We start from the raw sequence: 21,186 nt of genomic DNA on the forward strand, positions 1-21,186 counted from the left end.
AATAAATAAATAAATAAATAAATAAATAAATAAATAAATAAATAAATAAATCTTTAAAAAAAAATCAATGAACCTACAATGACACACCATTATCTACTCCAAATCCATAATTTACATTAGGGTTCAGTCTTGGTGTTATACATTCTATGGATTTTTACAAATGCATAATGAACATGTATCCACCACTGTATTATCACACTGAAGAGTTTCACTGTCCTAAAACTCCTCAGTACTCTGCTGATTTGTCCCTCCCTCCCCCTAACCCTTGGAAACCACTGATCTTTTTACCGTTTCCATAGTTTTGTCTGTTCCAGAATGTCATATAGTTGAAATCATACAGTATGTAGCCTTTCAGTTTGATTTTTTTCACCTGGTAATATAAATTTAAGGTTCCTCCATGTTGTTTCATGGCTTGATAGCTCATTTCTTTTTAGCACTGAAGAATATTCCACTGTCTGGGTTTCCCACAGTTTATTTATCCATTCACCTCCCAAAGGACAACATGGTTGCTTCCAGATTTGGGTCATTATGAATAAAGCTGCTATAAACATCATTGTACAGACTTTTGTGTGGACATGGGTTTTTAGCTCATTAAGGTAAATACAAAGGAGCATAACTGCTAGATCATATGGTAAGAATATGTTTAGTTTTGTAAGAAACCGCCAAACGGTCTTCCAAAGTGGCTGTACCATTCCACATTCCCACCAGCAATGAATGAGAGTTCCTGTTTGCTCCACATTCTGGTCAGCATTTGGTGGTGTCAGTGTTTTGAATTTTGGCCATTCTAATAGGTATATAGTAGTATCCCATTGTTGTTTTAATTTCTAATTCCCTAATGACATAGGATGTTGAACATCTGTATGCATATTTGCCATCTGTAGGTCTTCTTCGGTGCATTGTCTGTTCAGGTCCCTTGCTCATTTTTTAATTGGGTTGTTTATTTTCTTACTGTTGAGTTTTAAGAGTTCTTTATATACTGTGGATACCAGTCCTTTATGAGATATGTCTTTGCAAATATTTTCTCCTAGTCTCTCTTCTCGCTCTCTTGACATTGTCTCTTGCAGAGAAGTTTTTTATTTTAATGAAGCCCAGTTTATCAATTACTTTTTTTTTTTATGGATCCTGCCTTTGGTGTTGTATCCAAAAAAGTCATCACCACACTCAAGGCTGTATAGATTTTCTCCTATAGCATCTCCTAGGAGTTTTATAGTTTTACATTTTACATTTAGGTCTAGGATCCATTTTGAGTTCATGTCTGTGAAGGATGGAAGGTCAGTGTCTAGACTCCTTTTTCTGCATGTTCATGTCCAGCTGTTCCAGTACCTCAGTCATTTTTTCAATGACTGCATGTCCAGCTTCCCTCAGCTCCCAAAATCCGGGTTTATTTTTTATTGCAAAATAGTTTTCCTGTTGCTCATCTCCTCAGTTTTTCTAGAGGGCCTCATTTTTATAACCAAAGTCACTGATCCAAAGAAGTAAGAGACTCCCTTATTGCATGTCCTCCACTAGAACATGTTAGGGAACATGTGGATAGGAGGGAGGTGGTCACTGGCTTTGCCATAATTTCATTCCAACTGCGGATAAAACAGACCCAATACTATCATATAAAAAATAATAAATTATTGTGCTAGACAGCTTTCCTATTTTCATCTTGTGCTTTTTCATTCTTTTCCTTCTTTCTCTTATTTTTCAATGTTTTGTGAAATAAAACCACAGAGAGGCTTATAACTAAATCCTGATTAAAGAATTTAAGAAATGAGACTGTTGGGCGCCTGGGTGGCTCAGTTGGTTAAGTGACTGCCTTTGGCTCAGGTCATGATCCTGGAGTCCCGGGATCGAGTCCCGCATCGGGCTCCCTGCTCGGCAGGGAGTCTGCTTCTCCCTCTGACCCTCCTCCCTCTCATGCTCTCTGTCTCTCATTCTCTCTCGCAAATAAATAAAATCTTAAAGAAAAAAAAGCATTTTAAATAAAAAAAAAGAAATGAGACTGTTGTGTGTATGTATGTATGTGTATACACACACACACACAAGCACACAGACACATATATGGTCTCTGTATTTTACACTTAAGTACTGTTTCCAATATTAATTATCACATTTCAAATGTTACTCTTCTATCCTCATTCTGGCACTTGTTAGCATCGTATTATCTAAGATATATTTTAAATAAGTCAACACATTGTAGGAACCAGTTTAATAAGTGATAAAGCATCTTTTTCCCACTTGCTTTCCAACTTCAAGAGAGCATTTTAAAGAACAATTAATACATTTCTTCCACCATGTAAGAAAAGATTTGATGAGCCAATTACTGACATTTGTTTGCAAGGTATAGTAGGAAAGTCCCTTAAGAAATCCTGGGTCATCCCTATCCTTGATGAAGACATGACATATGGGAGGAAAGACAAAGTAGTGAGAGGAAGTAGTAAGTGGCTACCACAATATAAGTGACCCTTCAGAAATGCGAGGAGAGCATTAAAGCAAAGTGGCTGTAAGAGAGTTGAGCCTTATGCAACAATAGTCTTTTTCTTAGAATTCCAACTGCATCTGGGCCCATTAGTTTTGGGTAAATGAAGTTCCACTGATGTTCCTTAGAGTCTTTAGCTTCAAGTTTCTATAAAAATAGGCCTTAATGGATTTTGAAGAGTTAGGAATATTTCACAGACACTAATACCTAATGAAATAGAAATAATTATTCCTCATTTTTGTTTCAGCCTTACTTGCACAGGCCTTCGAACTATTGAAGAAGTATTTATAAACATTTATAAAGATACTCTTCATATCCTGGAGTAAATTTGGTGTTCTCCTGCCTGCTATGAAAGCAGGTAAACAGAAACAGAGAAATTAAATGAACTTTTAAAGATAAGAGAAACCTAAAGATACACAGGCAATCATTCTAGTCTAGAAACTACTTCCTTCCCACAAAACTTCTTAAAATAGAAGGATTTTCCAGTTTAAAAAAGACACATGTCTAAAATTCAATAATGAGGGTCACATATGAACACTAACACAAAATTTTCCTCTAACGATTTAAGCAATAAATTGCTAAGACTCTATAAGGCTGACTAAATTAAGTATTAGTACCAAAAGAAAAGATTAAAAAATAAAACTTTAACCTCATTACAGAATTAGGCCTTACATATTTACCCTTTTTTCTCTTTAAATTCTGTTTAATTTTGTATATAATTTGTGGGTTTTCTGCTATTTTTCAATAATGCCCTTTTTTCCTCAAATAAAAGATGTAATGATCTCATGAATTCTTTCTAAACCAAAGTTTTACAATATAACTGCCATTACCTCTTTATGTTGTTCATTGCTTTTCTTCAGAAAACAAGTGTGAAAGTTAAATACCGCCATTATAAGCCAACAAAACAAGATCACTTTTTAAACTTGGGCCCAATGCTGCACTTGGGGCCTCTTTTGCAAATGTGTGACTACATTTTCACGCAACTGAAGTGATAACAATTTCTCCTCCAAATTACTTTGTATCCCCACAACGAAGTGGACTTCAGTGTGTAAAACAAAAGTTTACTGAGGTTTGAGAAGCCTGTCCTACTCAGAGACGAGGCTGCTTCATTTTGAAAGGAGTGCCTCTCCATTTTGTACTCACTGCAAACAAAGAGCTCCTGGCTTTTTAGTAGCAACAATGAGAAACAATTAAAGACTGGTGAGTCACTGTTCAAGTCATCAGCCCAGCTGAGGAATTGGCCATTGACAGCTGGACTGATGGAATATTAAGAGTCGTCAAAGGAAGCCCATAAGAACCATATGGAGTGACATACCAACACTTTTAATGTGCCCATCAGAAACTCCCACAGCTGATGGCGTTCACACAGCTGTAGGTTATTAGGAAGGAGCCTTAAATGAAGGAGGGAGCTCTCTTTAGGGTCATTCACTATCATAATAATGTTAACTAAAACCTGCTGGTGGTGAAGCAACTTCATAGGACTAATATATCACTGTTTTTTGACATCTGACAAAAGCTATAGGGAGTTCTATCTTTTGTGTCTTGAGAAATTAATTTTATGTCTGAGTTTTATAGTGATCTCCAAGGACTAATAAATGTGGCTTTTTACCTGACTTGTATAGCTCTTAAAATTTCAAAACATGTCTTTATTAAACACATAAAATTTCATTTGAACTACACGTAAAAAAAAAGCTAAAAAAAAAAACCACTGAGAGTCTCTAAGTAATCTCTTGAATACCTCAGTGGATAATCAGATAAATGTATAATATATAACCAACATGAAAGTCTTGGAATTCTATCCTGAGTAGCCAAGACTCCATGTGAAGTGAAGATATAGGGATAGGTGTACTTCTCTGCAGATTATTTTTTTAACGTTATTGATAACAGGTTAAGGATGTATTACTTCTGAGTAAAACTCAACCATTAAGTAAAAAGTAGCTTTAGGATAAACACAACCTATAGATGTCATTCTATGATGGAGAAGTCAGATTCTTTTCCCATTTGAATTTCAAGTATGCCAATGTTCAGAAAAATATTATGATAAAATAGGATCACATAGTCCAAGAACAATCGAGGACTCTATTCCCTCAACAAACACTTAGTAAGAACCTGTTATATGTAAGAGCCTGAGATCTCCATAATTAATAACTGTGGCTCAATTTAAGAGCTTGTGTTTCTGGACGTGGCTAAGAGAAAGGAAGTCAAGTGTGAAGCCAAACACACTGGCTTCTGCATCAAGCCAATAAGGGAACGCCAAATAATAATATAGTAATAATAATATAATCTCATAACTCATTATAAAATAATGATCAGATTTTTCTCATATGTGTAGATGCTTTACTCAACAAGGTTAATATTGTTGAATCAATAAAGCATTTAATCAAAAAGCACAACCAAGCAACCTATTGAATAAAAGAAAAAAGAAAGTTTTTAAATTTTCCTTTTCAATGATAATGCTTCTCTACAAGTGAAGAGCACGTGAATTAGGACCAATCCGAAAAGAATTACTGTGAGGCAATACCATTCTCTCTCTTTACTGCACACAGTTGTCATCCTCCATCCACAGACCACCACACGTGGCATTCACGCAGACAAGGAGTTGGGAGTTAGGGGCAGGTTTAGCTGCTGACAATCTGATGAGTAAATGTCTAGGAAGCACATTTGGGGCTGCTTGGCACCAAGTGACACCCAACCCCAGAGCACTGCACCGATTCCCCCTCTTTCACTTGGTTTTTAAGCTTTTCCATTTCCAAAGCTCTGACCTGCTTTGTATTGTCTTATGACGTGGTCGGTCAGGGACAGCCACGAGAAGAGACAGAGGAGAGACTCGGGAAAAGAAAGCTGATTATACTCACAGGTCCTGGAGACCAGAGGCACGGCAGGGCACATCATGCTGAGCCACAGGGAAATACACCAGGGTGGTCAGGAAGCAGAAAACAGGAGAGCACAGCCGGAGCCTCAGCCCTTTCCGGGGTTCTGTGGAAAAAGCAAGCCAGGGCAGGTAAACAGTTTAGGATTGGCTGGTTTGAATAATTTCAGCAGGCGTTGGGCTATAAGGATGGTTCTCCAGGTGCTCAGTACCTGGCCCTGGGACAATGAAGGCAGAGAACTATTGCTCCTGGGACGTAGGACTCAGGTCAAGGATGTATGGCTCGGGGTTGGTTGGTTTGCCTATCAAAGGCATGCGCTAGCTGGGCCCCCCGCTAGCTCGGAAGAAATAGCTAGCCCCAAAAGGGGCAGGCAGTCTCTCCCCAGCCAGAAAGATTTTTGTTAAGATGTCAAAACATCATAATATACAGAAGATTAAATACACACACACACACACAAATATAACACATTGCTTTAGAATGAACTCTAATAGAGAAACCTTATATTAATTTATCTTTACACAAAAATAGTAAATGATGGCCATTTATGCATCATGCTTTTCGGGGTGCTTTATGAAGACTAATGTTGATTTATTCCCCATCCGCATTTTTTTAAGCAGTAATTTTTATGATAAATCAGCAGAAAAGCCAAATAAAGACTCGGAAGTCCCATGGTCTTCACTTCACTTGCTCTCTCACTTTTGAGCTGTATTTCAGAAACCCCGCTTTTCTTTCCTTCCTCTTCTACTACATGGAGATACATGGATCTACATACATTGGATACATGATACTTGTTTCTACTTAAAAGAGAGCACAGTGCCAAAACTAATTCCTTTGGCACACACCGGTTTAGCACAAAGGCTTCTCTGGCAGAGACTCGGGCTTTTCTGGAGAAGACAGCAAGGAATTTTTGAGGCCCATTTTGGCGAGGCTCTAGGTACTGGGGTTTGCTCCATCTTGACGTTGATGCCTAAATGCATGAAAGACTGCTCAAGGCGGCAGAGGAAGGGACTCGCTGAAAATTGTCGCAGGTTAAAGGATGAGAAGACCCACAGGAAATCGATTATGTCCACTGTTCCCGAAGTGATAAAAACCCTGAGAAGATTTGGTCTCTATCTGCTGCATGGCTAGGTGGCCACATAATCATGGCTGGCCTGATTCCCTGCTCCACCTGTTTTCCCAGGGGAGTTTGAATAAGCTCTCTTTTGTTTTCAAAGGTGTCCTGATAGTTTTATTTCCCATTCTAGCTCCACTGTGTTCTAGGAAAACTGGAGCAAGTTTCTTGATGTCGGTCAGTTTTATCATGTGTAAATGGTCACAGTGGTACCCACCTCATAGGATGTTTGTGCAAACTATATTAATACCTGTGAGGTGCTTAGAATAGTGTCTGGTACTTAGCAAGGACTCAATAATAGCTATGATTTTATGTCATGGCATTTATTTTATGAATCAAGAATTATTATGTAGTGGTTTCCTACATTTTGGAGTCATCAGTGGTTATCTGCCTATATATGTATATGAAATAAATATGAGGAGACTTGGTCTCTAGAGAGAATACACATTCTCACAGTGTATAATGGATAATTTTTTGGCCAGCGGTAGTCATTAGTGGTTATCTGCCTATATATGTATGTGAAATAAATATGAGGAGATTTGGTCTCTAGAGAGAATACACATTCTCACAGTGTATAATGGATAATTTTTTGGCCAGCGGTAAAGAGAAAAGTATGGATTTTTTTTTCAAGTTTTTATTTAAATTCCAGTTAGTTAACATACAGTATAATATTAGTTTCAGGTGTAGAATTTAGTGATTCAACACTTCCATACAATGCCCGGTGCGCATCACAAGTGCCCTCCTTAATCCCCATCACCTACTAGCCCATCCCCTGCCCACCTCCCCTCCAGCAACCCTCAGTTTGTTCTCTAGAGTGAAGAGTCTGTTTTCTGGTTTGCCTCTTGCCCCTCCCCCAGTCCCTCCATATTCATCTGTTTTGTTTCTTAAATTCCACAAATGAGTGAGATCATATGTATTTATCTTTCTCTGACTGACTTACTTTGCTTAGCATTATACTCTCTAGTTCCATCTACATCACTGCAAATGGCAAAATTTCACTCTTTTTTATGGTTGAGTAATATTGTGTGTGTGTGCATGTCTGTGTGTGTGTGTATACACACACATATATAAGTTGATTCTTTTAAATTGGAGTTTTGTATATAACAAATGTAGAGTATACTACTGAATACTAAGATGCATTTTTTCTTTCAATTCTCAATTCAGAAAATAGCTTGCAATCAATGTATATAAAAACTTTGGTATTTCCTATCCCACAAATTTGTTTTGGAATCATGAGATTTAGAATCATGAAAATAATGGAAATATATTTGGAAGTATATGCACACATACTTATATATATGTATATATTTATTATATCTGTGTATATATATCAAATATCTCCTTTCCTTGTGTGTGTACATATTTGTATTCAAAGTGGCTTAACTTAGAGAGATATTGATACATTTGGCCATATTAAAATTAAAAGACATTGAAAGAAAGGGACAGAACTAGTCACAAAATGGGAGATGTTACTTGCAACACATAGAACTGAAGGTGACAGTATCTAGAATATATAAAAGGCATACACAGCAATAAAAAAAATAGAAAAAAAAGGGGAAGAGTCAGGAAGAACTATTTCATACACAAGCAACACTTTTGGCCAATAAACAGATGAACTTGATCCACATCATGAAAAATCTCAACGATGTGTATTAGATCACAATGCAATATCATTTTTCAAAATATGCAGCAAAAATGAGAAGTCTGACAATGCTGAGTGTTAGAGAATGAAACTATGTCCTTGGTTTTATGAAAATAATTTATAAAGTTGTAGATCTCGTAGATTCAAACATTTATATACCCAATGGCCAGCAAGTGCCTTCCAAGGCATACATGCAAGGTAAATATTTGCATGTGTGGACCAGGCACGACATGAGAGAGCTCCTACGCTAGAGTTCACAACAGCAAAAGCTTTGAAAATTCCAAATGTCCATTCACAGGAAAATTGACAAATTCTGGTATATGGTTGTGTGGTATATATTTGTATTATAAAATAATTTAAAAATGAATGAATTATAGATACAAGGATGAATCTTAGTAAACATACATATTAAGAAGAAGCAAAAGTAAACAAAACCGAACAATGCATTGTACAGATTTAGGCATATCTTTTTGCTTATGTATATATGATAAAACTATTTTTAAAAGGGATAATAAATAAATATGGGATATTGTTTACCTCTCAGGCAAGTGAAGGGGGTCAGAAAAGAGTGTACATATAAACTTAAGAGAAACATAATATTCTGGCTCTTGGGTTAGGTTGTAGGCTCATGGGCATCTTTATGTTATTAAAACAAATAAAAGAAGGTCATGCTTGTTCAAATGATGATAGTATATCCTGGCCCAAGCATAATGATTAACTTAATTCCAAGCATCTGGGGTCCGGAAAAGATGGCAACTGGCTTTAAAAGATTAGTGGTGAGTAGGTTATTTGCTTTTATAGACTTCCCTTGTTGTATTTTGTATCAAACTGAGTATCTTACAAGAGTCACTCCACATGTCATTACTTTGTCTTTTTGTAATAAATGTCAAAAGATAGAGTTGTACAGAATAGAAAAACATTTCCTTTCACATTTTACAAAATCTACTATGGTGATCGCTGCTTGGCAGGCAGTGGAGAGTAAAGTTGATGCCTTCAAAGATTCACCAACTGTCTGGGCAACTTAATGAGACAGCAAAAAAAGCAAACAGATTTATATATATATAAAAAAGAAAACAAACTAGAGAAGCCTATTTGCTTTGCTTTTCTTCTTGCCAATCACCTTTATTTGGCAGATCTTTGTGTGCTGCGCATGCCATGAGCTCTCTGTTCCTAGCGATAAGTGCAGATCAGGTAGAGAGGAATCAAGTCCATTGTCCAATTTTAAAATATAAAGCCGCATTGCCTTTTCCCCCTCAAGTTTTTATTTAAATTCTCATCAGTTAACATATGGTATAATATTAGTTTCTGGTGTAGAATTTAGTGATTTATCACTTACATACAACACCCGATGCTCTTCACAACAAGCGACCTCCTTCATACCCAGCTGTAGGCATAATCAGAGAGAAAAGTGTATGGCACAAAATGGTTTTAAAAAAATACCCCAGAAGAAAGCTTTTGAAATGCATTCATCTTCTAATCATTACTACCTACATATGGAATAAAATGTTACAGCTAAAGCACAGCTTTAGACACCATGCTTTGCACTTGGTAAAGTTTAAAATTTGCTATTGTGATCAACTGAATTCCTGGCAACTGAACAAGAATATATAATCTAGAGGCATAGTAAATGTCAAAAAAATATCATAGGCAGATCAATATAGAGAATATAAGGACATAAAACCCTGAATTGAGCCAACCTAACAAAACACATTCCTAAATATCGAATTATTCACTCTACACAGAATGGGCCTGACTAATTGCAGAAATGAAAATGCAGCACTTTCTTCCTCTCAGAACTCTAAGGCTATGACAACAGACTTGGCATTTGATCAAAATCTCCAAACTGGTGATGTCGAGAAGTTCAGCTGAGGAGTGCATGTACATCTGTTTCCTGCCATGGTTGCTCCTGTAACCATCCTTCAGGATGCATCTGCTCTTCGCCAGAGAGCTTTCTAGTTCAAGAGGAGCTGGGAGTGGGATACAATGAGTAAGAAAGGGACAAAGACCTCGCTGTCATTCCTTCATCCATGTAATAAATATTTATTCTGTGTCTTCTCCATGCCACATACTGTGCTGGATGCTGGAGAGCAATGCCCAGCAAAAAAACAGCAAGGCCCCTGCCCTGGGGCAGCTCACAGTCCTTTGGGGGCTGCAGCCCAAGGAACAGAGATGTAGATAGATGGTGGAGAGGCATGGGCTGTGACAGAAGCATCTATAACACTTGCAGCAATCTGAACTTTAAGAATCCACAAACACCAGGGTGCCGGTGGAGGGGAGGGGGACTCAGTCAGTTAAGCGTCCGACTCTTGGTTTCGGCTCAGGTCATGATCTCCTGGGTTGTGGGATGGAGCCCTGCGTCGGGGTCCACACTCAGCGAGGAGTCTGCTTAAGGATTCTCTCCCTCTGCCTGTCGCCCCCACTCATGCTCTGTCAAATGAATAAATCTTTTCAAAAAAAAAAAAATCCACAGTCTGAAATCGAAACGTTCTGTGTAAGAGTAAACCAATGTCTGCACATTAGGATCACCTAGGAATTTTTTTTTTTTTTGAGAGAGAGTGAGCGAGAGAGCACATGCATGAGGGTAGGGAAAGGTGAGGAGAGAGACAGAATCCCAAGCAGCCAAGCAGGCTCTAATGCTGAGCGCCCAGTGCACTGCCACCCCCCCCCCCGACTCACCATGTGGGGCTTAGGGCTCAATCTAGCAATCCTGAGATCATGACCTGAGCCGAAATCAAGAGTCAGAAGCTTAACCCACTGAACCACCCAAGGGTCCCACCTAGGATCTTTCTAAAATCGCAAAGCCAGGGCCACACTCCAGACAACTTAAATGACAATCTCTGGGGATGGAACACAGGCATTGGCAGGTTTTTAAGGTCCCCAGGTGACACTAATATCAACTTTGGGTATCACGAGGTCTAGAAACAGGAAGATAAACAAAGATGAACTGGAAATGATCTCTGCATAATGGACCCAGTATTATTTTCAGGCTACACACTCAGATGTATTAAGAGAAAAAAAACAGTCCTTGTTTTTCTATAAATAACTGCAATTTCTCTTTGAGGCCCCCAGCTGCACAAGGTGGCTGAGGTTTCTCTCACTTCTTCCCCTTGTTCTCTCTTCACTGGGGCTGGAGAATTATGACGTACCAAAGCAGGAGAGAGGGGTTAGCAGTGACGAGCATCCATCTCCTCTCCAGCTAATCTCCATCCACGTGGGCTCCACTGAGGCCCCTCAACACATGGCTTCTCCAGGGTCCGTTTCTGACCCTAAAGCAGCTGCCTCGTCTCCCCCACGGGGGCCCTTGGGCTCCTGGCCACGCTCGGGCCCACTTCACAGTGATGTTCATGGGGCAGGGCAGCCTTTAAAAACAGTGTAGAAAGGAACTATTGAGAATGAAGAGCACTGTTTAATAATATATCAAGATAAATCTTGATACTTTTTTCTCCTTATTCTCCACTGTTAAAATGTGCTTGGCTTGTATTACCCACGTTACCTTCAACCCTCTGCTCCTTTCCTGGACTGTTTTATAAGCCACTCGTCCATTTTGGTTTTTTAGAATTTAAAAATATAATCCATAAACCTACTTAATTGAATGCATAAAACTCCAATACTGTGCGATATACTGAAGGCTACCGAGCTAGGAGGAAGGCCCTGTCTCTCCACCTTAGAGAATTCTCTCAGGAAACCTCCTGAATCACATGTGACTCAGAACTGGCCAATAAGGCGAGAGTGTCCATCTTTATTTAAGAGTAAATTTTTCTAAACACAAGTTAAACCCATTTAAAGATGAATATGGACCAGCATCTGTCTTGCAATATTTCTTTAGTTCCTATATGAATCTCTATTTTGCAAACTCATCTCTGGATTGTGTTTCCAGCATCAGCAAATAATAAACAATTGGAGAGAGAGCCTGTATTTACGGTTGGTGAAATTGTTCTTGATTTATGATTTTATGCTATTTTTCTTAATCTCTCAGAAAACCAAATACCTCAGAATATACATATTTAGTTCCTATTATATCTCTAGATCACTTTTCATTAAAAGTTGCAACAATCTAGTGGAATATATCATTTTTGTTAGGTGAGGAAATATTTAACCATAAAACAAAACAGCAGTTCAGCAAAAGTTTTACCAGGTATGCTTAACACTAGGTAAAAGGTATTTGCAAATTTGGAGAAATACTAGAAGGAAACAAGAAATCAAATTAATGATTACGTGTAAGGAGGCTGGAAAATGGGCATTTTTCTTTTAGATTTCCTTGAATCGTTTAGTGATTATTCTAACACTCCCTGTTTTTAATAGTTTCTTGATGTTTATTATGCTAGATATAAACTATAACTCTGCTCACTACAATATAGTTTAGGGCATGTCCTTGGCTTGAGTTTCCTAGAGTATAACGAAAACCCCCAACCAATTTAGTCAAGAGCACAAGAATGATGATACTCCTAAGCACATCAGCACTGTAAAGAAGTACTGCTTTCTACACAGGCTTTTCTACATCTGAAAGGTAAGGGCCTACTATGGTAGGCTTATTTTTAAATTGCACTATGGTGGTAAGGAATGCCAAAGCATTTATCATTCATCAATAAAAACTGTGCTCAGACTGAGTGCTTTTAAATATGCATGACTAAGTTCCCAGTGGTTGTGTCTTTGCTTTGTGGCAGCCTGCCTGATTGCCTGTTATCTGCTCAGTAAAAGCAGTGCAGAACTCAATGTTGGAAGAGCAGAGAAAGTTTAGGTTCAGAACACTAATTCTGAAGATGGAGGGCTACTATCTGGTGCCTGATAGAGGAATTAAAAGAGTGCTAGGTGAGAACAAGAATGAGCAAATCCGTCGTCTTTTTATTGAGAAAGGAATAGGAGCATCATCCTGGCCAGGACCCACTGTCCATCTACCAGATGATCTTCCATACAGTGAGGCTTCTCCTCCTTAAAGTAGGCAGATTCCAGGCTGCCTTTAGTGCCACAAAAGTGAGTTTTGCAGACATTGTGGATGTGGTATCTGGGCACTGGGAGGAAGGAAAGGACTGAAGGGACCCACTTTCTTTTGATAAGAAGCAGATGGGCTGAAAGTTCTGAATTGAAAGAAAAATCTCCAAATACAGACACTCTTTCCCCCATCTCTTGGTAAATTCAAAATCAGATTCATCAAGCTTCAGCTATAGTTAGGTATTATTTGCAAAGACTGTGGGGTTCTAGAGACACTCTTACCTCATGCATCTTAGAGTCAAGTAGAAACAGCTAATGTGCAAGGCAGAGGTAAGGAATGGGCCACAGAAGAGAGGATTCAAGGTCTGTAAGAAAGTAAGGTGCCTGGCTGAGAGGAGGAGGAGGTGGTCTTGGGGGACATAGAATTTGAGGTGGGCTTCCATGATAGGTAAGATTTTAATAGTTTGGATGTTAAGAAGACTTTGCTGGGGGGCGCCTGGGTGGCTCAGTCGTTAAGCGTCTGCCTTCGGCTCAGGTCATGATCCCAGGGTCCTAGGATCAAGCCCCACATCGGGCTCCCTGCTCGGCGGGAAGCCTCCTTCTCCCTCTCCCACTCCCCCTGCTTGTGTTCCCTCTCTCGCTGTGTCTCTCTCTGTCAAATCAATAAAATCTTAAAAAAAAAAAAAAAGAAGAAGAAGAAGAAGACTTTCCTGGGGATATGAACTACAAGGACAAAGGCAAAGAAGCAAGATCATGGAGGTCATGATGGGAAAAAAGCTATGGCATGGAACATAAAGTCCATATAGGGGGAAAAGTATACTACATACAGCTCATTCAGACCATGAGCTGAATTTAGCTACCTGGTGACTTGTTTGGCCTGGTCGGTACTTAGTTTTCTTTTTTACCTGAAGAGAGAGAGAGAGGGTTTCGTTTGAGTAAGCTATCAGTATTTAAAAAATGGGAGGTTGCACATAAAATTCTAAATGTTTAGCTTCTCTTGAAAAAATCTAAAGTTCTGGCAGCAATGCTGGGCTTGCATTTCCACATATCAGTGGAGATGAGAGGTAGACCTCTGAACAGGGAATAAACTCCGTCAATGGCCACAGTTCCTATCGCTTCCTATTGCCTCTGCACAGGCCAGTTACCGTTTATTATTATGACTAGGCTGCCTTCTTGTCATTTGTAATAAAGACAAGTTTTCCTTAAACCTTGCTTCACATACATCTGATGCCTATAGGTATTTGAGTTGTTTTTACCTCCACCATAAAAGAAAACATTGAACATCAGCTGGAAGCATTTCTTCTTCACTTGGTAGCCAATGGCAAAGCTTTGAAATCTTTTGAGAATTTAAGTGAATGAATGGCCTGTGTCTTAAGAAGCTTAGTCTACCAAAGGAAAATAAAATTAACTGCAGAGGGAAAATCAAGGTGGAAAAAAAACAACTAGAGGCCAATTCATCAATCAAGTAAGAGGTAGAGAGGGTTGGAGTTTAGTGGCAGGAGTGGCAATGGGAAAAAAGACACATGTCCAAGATACTGCAAAGATAGGAGGAAACAACTGACTGAAATGGGGGAAGAGATGAAGAAAGAACAAGCAATTGAAAAGAGACTGTAAAAAGAGACCATGTGATAAGAATATTGCCAAAAAACAACCAGAAATGCAGTGACAACGAAGCCAACCTTTTGCTGATTCTGGATTCAGCATAGCCTGACAGTCATTGGTGCAGAGTTAGGGACCAAAATTCTCAGGGAAACAACACACCTGCTCTTAACTTCCAGGTGGCCTCTGGTTTTTTTTGTTGTTGTTGTTCTTATTAATGTGTTTCCATGTCTATGACTGGTAGACTTATCTCCAGTGGTATCTACTGACCTCGTGTTACATCACTCAATAGAGAGGATGGGTGACAGATAGGGGAGATGGTGGATTGTGTGTAGTACTGCCAGAAATTAAAAGGATTTTGTCAAAAGATCTTACCCTAGGTTAGAGATACAGTAGACTCCTGAATTAGTAAATTTGACCTTTGCATTTTTAACCTCTCACAAAAGTCAGTAATACTCAGACAGAAGAGAAAATTGGCCACTGAGTGGGCCCAGCTCAGTGTCAGCATTTTATCTCAACACGTCTCTCTTGATAGGTGAACAAACAAGCCATTTCCAACTTCTCTTCCCCAATATATTTCACCTTAGAGCTGGAAACAGAAGCAGAGAAGCCAATGAAAGTAGGCTCTAGTGAAAGGTTGTCTGAAAGTTTGGAATGTTCAATTCAGCAGTGACTTAGTGTCTTGGATTAATACGAACATTTCTTTCTTTTTTTTTTTTTAAAGATTTTATTTATTTATTTGAGAGAGAGCACATGAGAGGGGGGAGGGTCAGAGGGAGAAGCAGACTCCCTGCCGATCAGGGAGCCCGATGCGGGACTCGATCCAGGGACTCCAGGATCATGACCTGAGCCGAAGGCAGTCGCTTAACCAACTGAGCCACCCAGGCGCCCCAATACGAACATTTCATATAGAAGCAAGTTAAAGCAACTGAAGAACAGTCTACCTATACTCCAGTGAGAGTACAAATTATTTACTTAGCAAGAAAAACTTTATTAAAAGTTGAAAATATTGTTAAATATTGTTAAAATGTGGTAAGTTGCATAAACGTTCACTTGTTAATTTAGGAAATCAGGAGATGTCATGTGTCAAGGGTGTACAGTAATGGCTGGTTATGGGCATGTCTTTTTATAGGGTCTATAGGAAAGAAATACCCTCTAGATTATTAGGCAGGAAAATTGGAATTTAAGTTTTAGTATAACATGTAGCCACCTACTTCTGTAGCTTGTCACATTAATAAGCCTTGGCAATTATGTCACTGAATCAGCCCAGTCCTCAGTTTACTTAAGGTATAAGAAAAGGAGGTGAAGGGGTTTGACCAAATGACTTCTAGTTCTGAGAACTTTCCAGGTCTGACAATTTACGACACTCTCTAGAAATGGATTCTCTAATATATATTGTGTTATTCTTCCATTTTTTTTTACACATCTCTAAATTGTATGTTTGGGATGAGTAAAAGAGCTTCTTTCATCTGCTTCACAGAAAACCTTGATTTTTGCTAATTTCCCCCAGTATTAGGTTCCAGAATGACTAATAAAATGGAGCCATTGGGTGAAGGCAATTTTCCAAGGCTTCTCAATAGGTTAGCCTAGATATCACTTCCTAGAAACAAGATTTGTTTTTGAAGAATTTCTAACTGGCCAAGAGAATCACAAAGGACCTCGTTTAGCTTCTCCCTGCACACAGTCCAGGTAGACCCTTAGCCTCCTACTAGTTCCTCACCAGAGGCCAGCATCTACCTGGACTTGGCTGGGTTTGTCAAATTCCCTTATTCAAGCAAGAAGCAGTGGTGCAGAGTTTCAACAAAATAAAACTCAAAAGTGCCTCAAATCAGGATATATAATCTGTTTCAATCACTTGGTTATAGTTTTTGACCAAACCCTGTTATAGGGAGGGCAGCACAGGTTAGGGGGCCCAGTCTCTAGCTTCCTCACATATTATCTGGATTCAGCCAGGACAGGTCTAAATAAAACAAAATAAAATCATCAGAACTGTTTTTCTTCAAAAGATACATTGAATGTTCTTTTGTGACTGAGTTCTGTTTATCATCATATATTAAAAGGTGATTTGTAGTAAGAAAAAAATATTTCTCAACAATATTTTTATAATAATTTTTATAACTTTAAAGCTGAAGAATTTATTTTGAAATATTTGACCTAAATCAAAGTTTGACTGATTTTTGAATATATGTTCACAGGGCAAAGCTCTGTTTCATTGTGGCTTTCACTACAAAAATGTTCCCAGTCTGCAAAACTCCAAACTGAAACCATTCAATATCAGCCTCAGAAATCTGTTCCACTGGCTGAATCTGACTGCTAAAACAGAAATACATTCAAAACACAAAACATTTCATTGGCTCGAGATGGGCAAGGACCGCTTAGAGAGATCACAATGCATGTCAAACAGATCATAGTGAATATATTCGGAATATCAAGAATTTATCAGACAGAGTTATACTATTTCTGACAACTTCATGGAAGGTACCTTTCACAAGTTCTAGGGGTTCTTCCTTGAATAAAATGCTCACAATGAAACTGGATGAACAGAGTTACTCTCAGCCTCTTGGCTTGGGTCACACAGTACTTGTCAGAATTTTTAGGGTCTGAAAATACTGATGCTCCTGAATACCTCCTTCAAAATCAGAGCTTTCTCATTCTAATACTAATCAAACTCAACCACTTGGCAGCACCCTGACTTCTCTTGCTTCCGTAGCTTATTATATTCATTACCTCACTTCAGTCAGGTTCTGGATGACTTGTTTCTATTCTAGGTAGAGCCTGTGTAAGAACGGTTTAATCATACTAATAAGGATTGGCCTGATTCTCCCATCCCAATGCTCATGTAACTTCCATAGAGTCAAAATCCCTTTCAAAGTGCCTTCATCTTGAAAATTCATGTGCTGTCCATAGGGGAATACCTGTACACCTTTAAGAATATTGGAGGGTTTGGGTTTTTTTTGTTTTTGTTTTTTTGCCATTATTATCTTCTCAAAGCAAATAGAACAAATGGTGCATGCCATGCCCATCTTTTCCAGACAAGAAATCTCCATAAAGTACTTAATGGGCCAAATGGAAAATGTTCTAACAATACAGTTTTCCCTGTTTTTTCAATTTACTACAGGTGGGTAATCTCTGAAAAACCCAAGACGGTGAACAGATTGAATCACTTTTAACAATTTGAGTCTTGAATGAATTCCAAAGTGCTTAGAGTCAAGCTGTTTTTCCTTTAACTAATACCTCAAATAAAGATTAAATAATTTTTCTTTGAAAATTGGCCCAAAGTACCGGAAAATTATATGCTTTGGAAAACCACATTCATTATAAAATGAGCTTTTAGGCATTATAATTACTCTAATATTTTAACTGGTGTTGCCATAAACTTGGGGGCAAGGGAGTGTCTCTTCCGATTTTTCTTTGGTATGCTGAAGTTCTTTAAAAGAGACACAATTCTAATAAATTGATAAATTAAAACATAACTACAATATTTTATTATATACATATTATAAAGGAGCTTTGAAAAGAAAAGTTGCAGACTTTCAATACTGAACACGCTAAGGTATTTTTCAATCTTATAATGGGCCTTGGAATTCTAGTTTGGTATAAATCTATCATCAGTATGATAAAACTACTCCAAATTTAGTCCCAACAAACATTTTAGACTGAACCTGCCATCAACTGAAAACAAAGGTCAGGAAAGCAAAGGTATGCATATGCCTTAAAAAGATGGTATACAGTCCATTACATTATAATGCATATAACAAAATAAATCAAAATATAAAGCTTGACCAACTAGCATGCAATCTCTAATTGAGATTTAATTTTAGCAAACCTGAAAACCATCTCCTTTCTTTTTTTTTTTCCCATTTCAGCCTTTATTAATAAAACAGAAAAATAACTCAAGGCAACTGCTTTGTTCTTGCTTCTGATCTGACCATATACAGAAGTGTTCTTTATAAGCACTTAACTTTCAGTATACAGACAGGTTCCATCAAAAGTGGGATATTGCAGTATATAATAAGGTTAGGTAAATGAAATTAAAAGGAGAACAAATTAAATATGAAAAATCACAGAAGTCTCCCCCTCAAATATCAGGGGCTTCCTATGACAGTCTTCAATGTGTTCATCAAGATCAATCATATTGCACAACCCCCAAAGGAAAAAACTGAGGGAACTCATGGGTAATTTTCACAGCTTCATTGTATAGTCCAAGATCAAAAGGATGGTTATCTTCTTTAAACTGGACATATGATGCACACATAATGGTTGCCTTGGCCGTTACTCTTCCAACTACTTCCACGATTCCAGAGATTTCTTCATCAAGGGGCTCCATCAACTCAATGGTTCGATTTTTGCCTTCTCCTTTGAAAGAATAAACATTTTTCCAGTGGGATGAATCTTTTCCAGCCTCCCTACGAAGCAGACCGACCGGTCGATGAACTGAGCTAGCATGCTGGCGTTGACGCGCGACCTGGGCAACTCCATGACATCCACCATGGTTGCGGTGCGAGACCTGCGGCCAGCAGGAAACAGACTACTGAAATTCTGCCAACCATCTCCTTTCTAAATATGTATACTTAAATGTCTTCAAATTTTGCTTTGGATTTCCATTGCTAATGAGCACAGCTAAAACTACCTCTTACTTCCTTGACTTAAAAATGGCAAATGCTAAGGAGAAAGATAGATTACTGATTCTGGACATAAATGAAATAGCATTAGCAATAATGCCCAGTCGATTTATCATAGTGTATGAAGAAAATGTACTCTTTATAGTCATCTTGTATCAAGGAAAAGCTTTCAATCAAGCCATCTCATTCCACCATATGTACAGGAAACATTTATTGTCATAATCACAAGGGTCAATGAACAGTGTAGAAACCACATTCTGAGGTTAAACGAGCACAGACCTTGCCATCTCTTTCAGGCTGACAAATTCTGGCCAAACTTACGTTGATTCTAGAAGAATGTTAGCTATCGAGAAGGCGGCCCAGAGATAATTTACCCTAGCAGTTGCTTTGGAATTTGAACATTAGAAAAAAAATAAAATAAAATTTGGCACCTGTGTTGTATAAAATGCACAGCTACAGAAGAAAATCTCATCTTTTTGTAAAAACTTCTGTTTCTCCAGTTGCACGGCTTGAAAGTGAATCTGCGTACCAGAAGGTTGTTCAGGATTATGAAACTTAATGCATATTACCACAAGCAAATATAAACATTTTTAAGGAAAGCACAAGGCAAGAGACATGAAAGACCATATGTTTTCAATGCTTTCCATGTCAAAACAATAGCAGTCTCCAGAAAATAACTGCTAGTCATAGTGAATTATTTCACCAGATAGCCTCCAAAAGTTACTTGGAAGAAAGTACGGGGCACTCCATGTACCATGTAATGGATAAAAATAGATTTCCCCAGACCAAACATATTATACTCATGAATTATTTTATTGGTCATAAGACTTTATAAGGTTCTGGAGTTTTACTGCTCATGGGTTAGTGGCAAAGGTAAAAATAAGATAAAACAGAGACTTAATTCTCTGGAAAATGTTTCTCAGTGAGCTACGTAAACTTCTTTTTGAGAAACTACTATTCTTAAGACACAAAAACAAACAGGGCATTTTCCTGTCCCAGAGGCTACGATGATTTTTTTCTCTTGCTAAGAGTCTACAACATTTAACAGGTCCATGCTGCTTTTGCGATGCTCCATTTTGAAGTTCAGACACACATACAGAGAACAAGAACAAATCAGCTTGGGAGAGAAGGGGCTCAGGTAAAGGTTCTATAAGGCCTTCCAGCTCTAACGTCCCCCAGGCTACCTTTTAACCCATATTAAAATACTGCTCAGGTGACTGGATGGACTGGAACCACACATGATGTGTTCAGCCAATCATTCTTCCTCACATGGCTCTAGAAATGGCCTCTTGCATTGCAAATCACTTTCCAAATAGTGATACCAAAAACCTGTGGAATGAGTCCTTAAAAACAAAATCTCTATTATCAAAGGAGCGAGCCGTGCCCTAGAAATAGTCACCCATACTAAAGATAGGGAAAGAGGAGGGAAAGCAAAATGGAAGGATTCCTCACTCATGATTTTGGTAGGATTATTTGTCCCTTCCAGAATTTTCTTCCTAATCTTTTTATATTTTGAAGGCACACAATTTACTTCCTAATCCTTCTACTTAGCGAAGACTTACTATGTACCAGACCCTTTGTGAGACGCTTACTGTATCTTACCTCATCCAATCTTTTCAGCAACCTCATATACACCTTGACACACAGAACAGACTAAATAATTTGCAGGGCCCGGCACAAAATGAAAATGTGGGGTCCGTGGTTCAAAAAGCAGGTACAAAGTGTCATCACAGACACTAAAATAGAAAGACTTTACCTTGCATTCATGGTCAAGCTCTCTGGGTTTTTGTTTTTCTTTTTTTTTTTTTTTTCTATTTTTTCCTTCCTTCCTTCCTTCTTCTCCCCCCCTCCTTCTTTCTTTCCACCCTCCCTCTTCCTTCCTTCCTTCCTTCCTTCTTTCCTTCCTTCCTTCCTTCCTTCCTTCCTTCCTTCCTTCCTTCCTTCCTTCC

General features: G+C 38.4%; 1 long non-coding RNA gene and 1 pseudogene across 2 annotated transcripts in view; both read right to left on the minus strand.

Moving 5' to 3' along the window:
* The window catches only part of LOC118012264, a 217,446-nt gene that overhangs the window by 186,978 nt on the left and 9,282 nt on the right, over positions 1–21,186 (minus strand). Inside the window, exons 3-4 of one of the 2 annotated variants that reach the window (XR_004679658.1) lie at positions 9,424–9,471; positions 5,320–5,440 (exon numbers count right to left, since the gene is read on the minus strand). This is a non-coding gene — a long non-coding RNA (uncharacterized LOC118012264). The remainder of the gene's footprint in view (positions 1–5,319; positions 5,441–9,423; positions 9,472–21,186) is intronic. The other variant, XR_004679659.1, reaches the window with a different exon arrangement.
* On the minus strand, positions 18,647–19,106 carry LOC118012262 (annotated as a pseudogene).

Source organism: Mirounga leonina, unplaced genomic scaffold, assembly GCF_011800145.1.
Source record: "Mirounga leonina isolate KUSES-001 unplaced genomic scaffold, KU_Mleo_1.0 Mir_151, whole genome shotgun sequence".
NCBI classification, from domain to species: Eukaryota; Metazoa; Chordata; class Mammalia; order Carnivora; family Phocidae; genus Mirounga; species Mirounga leonina.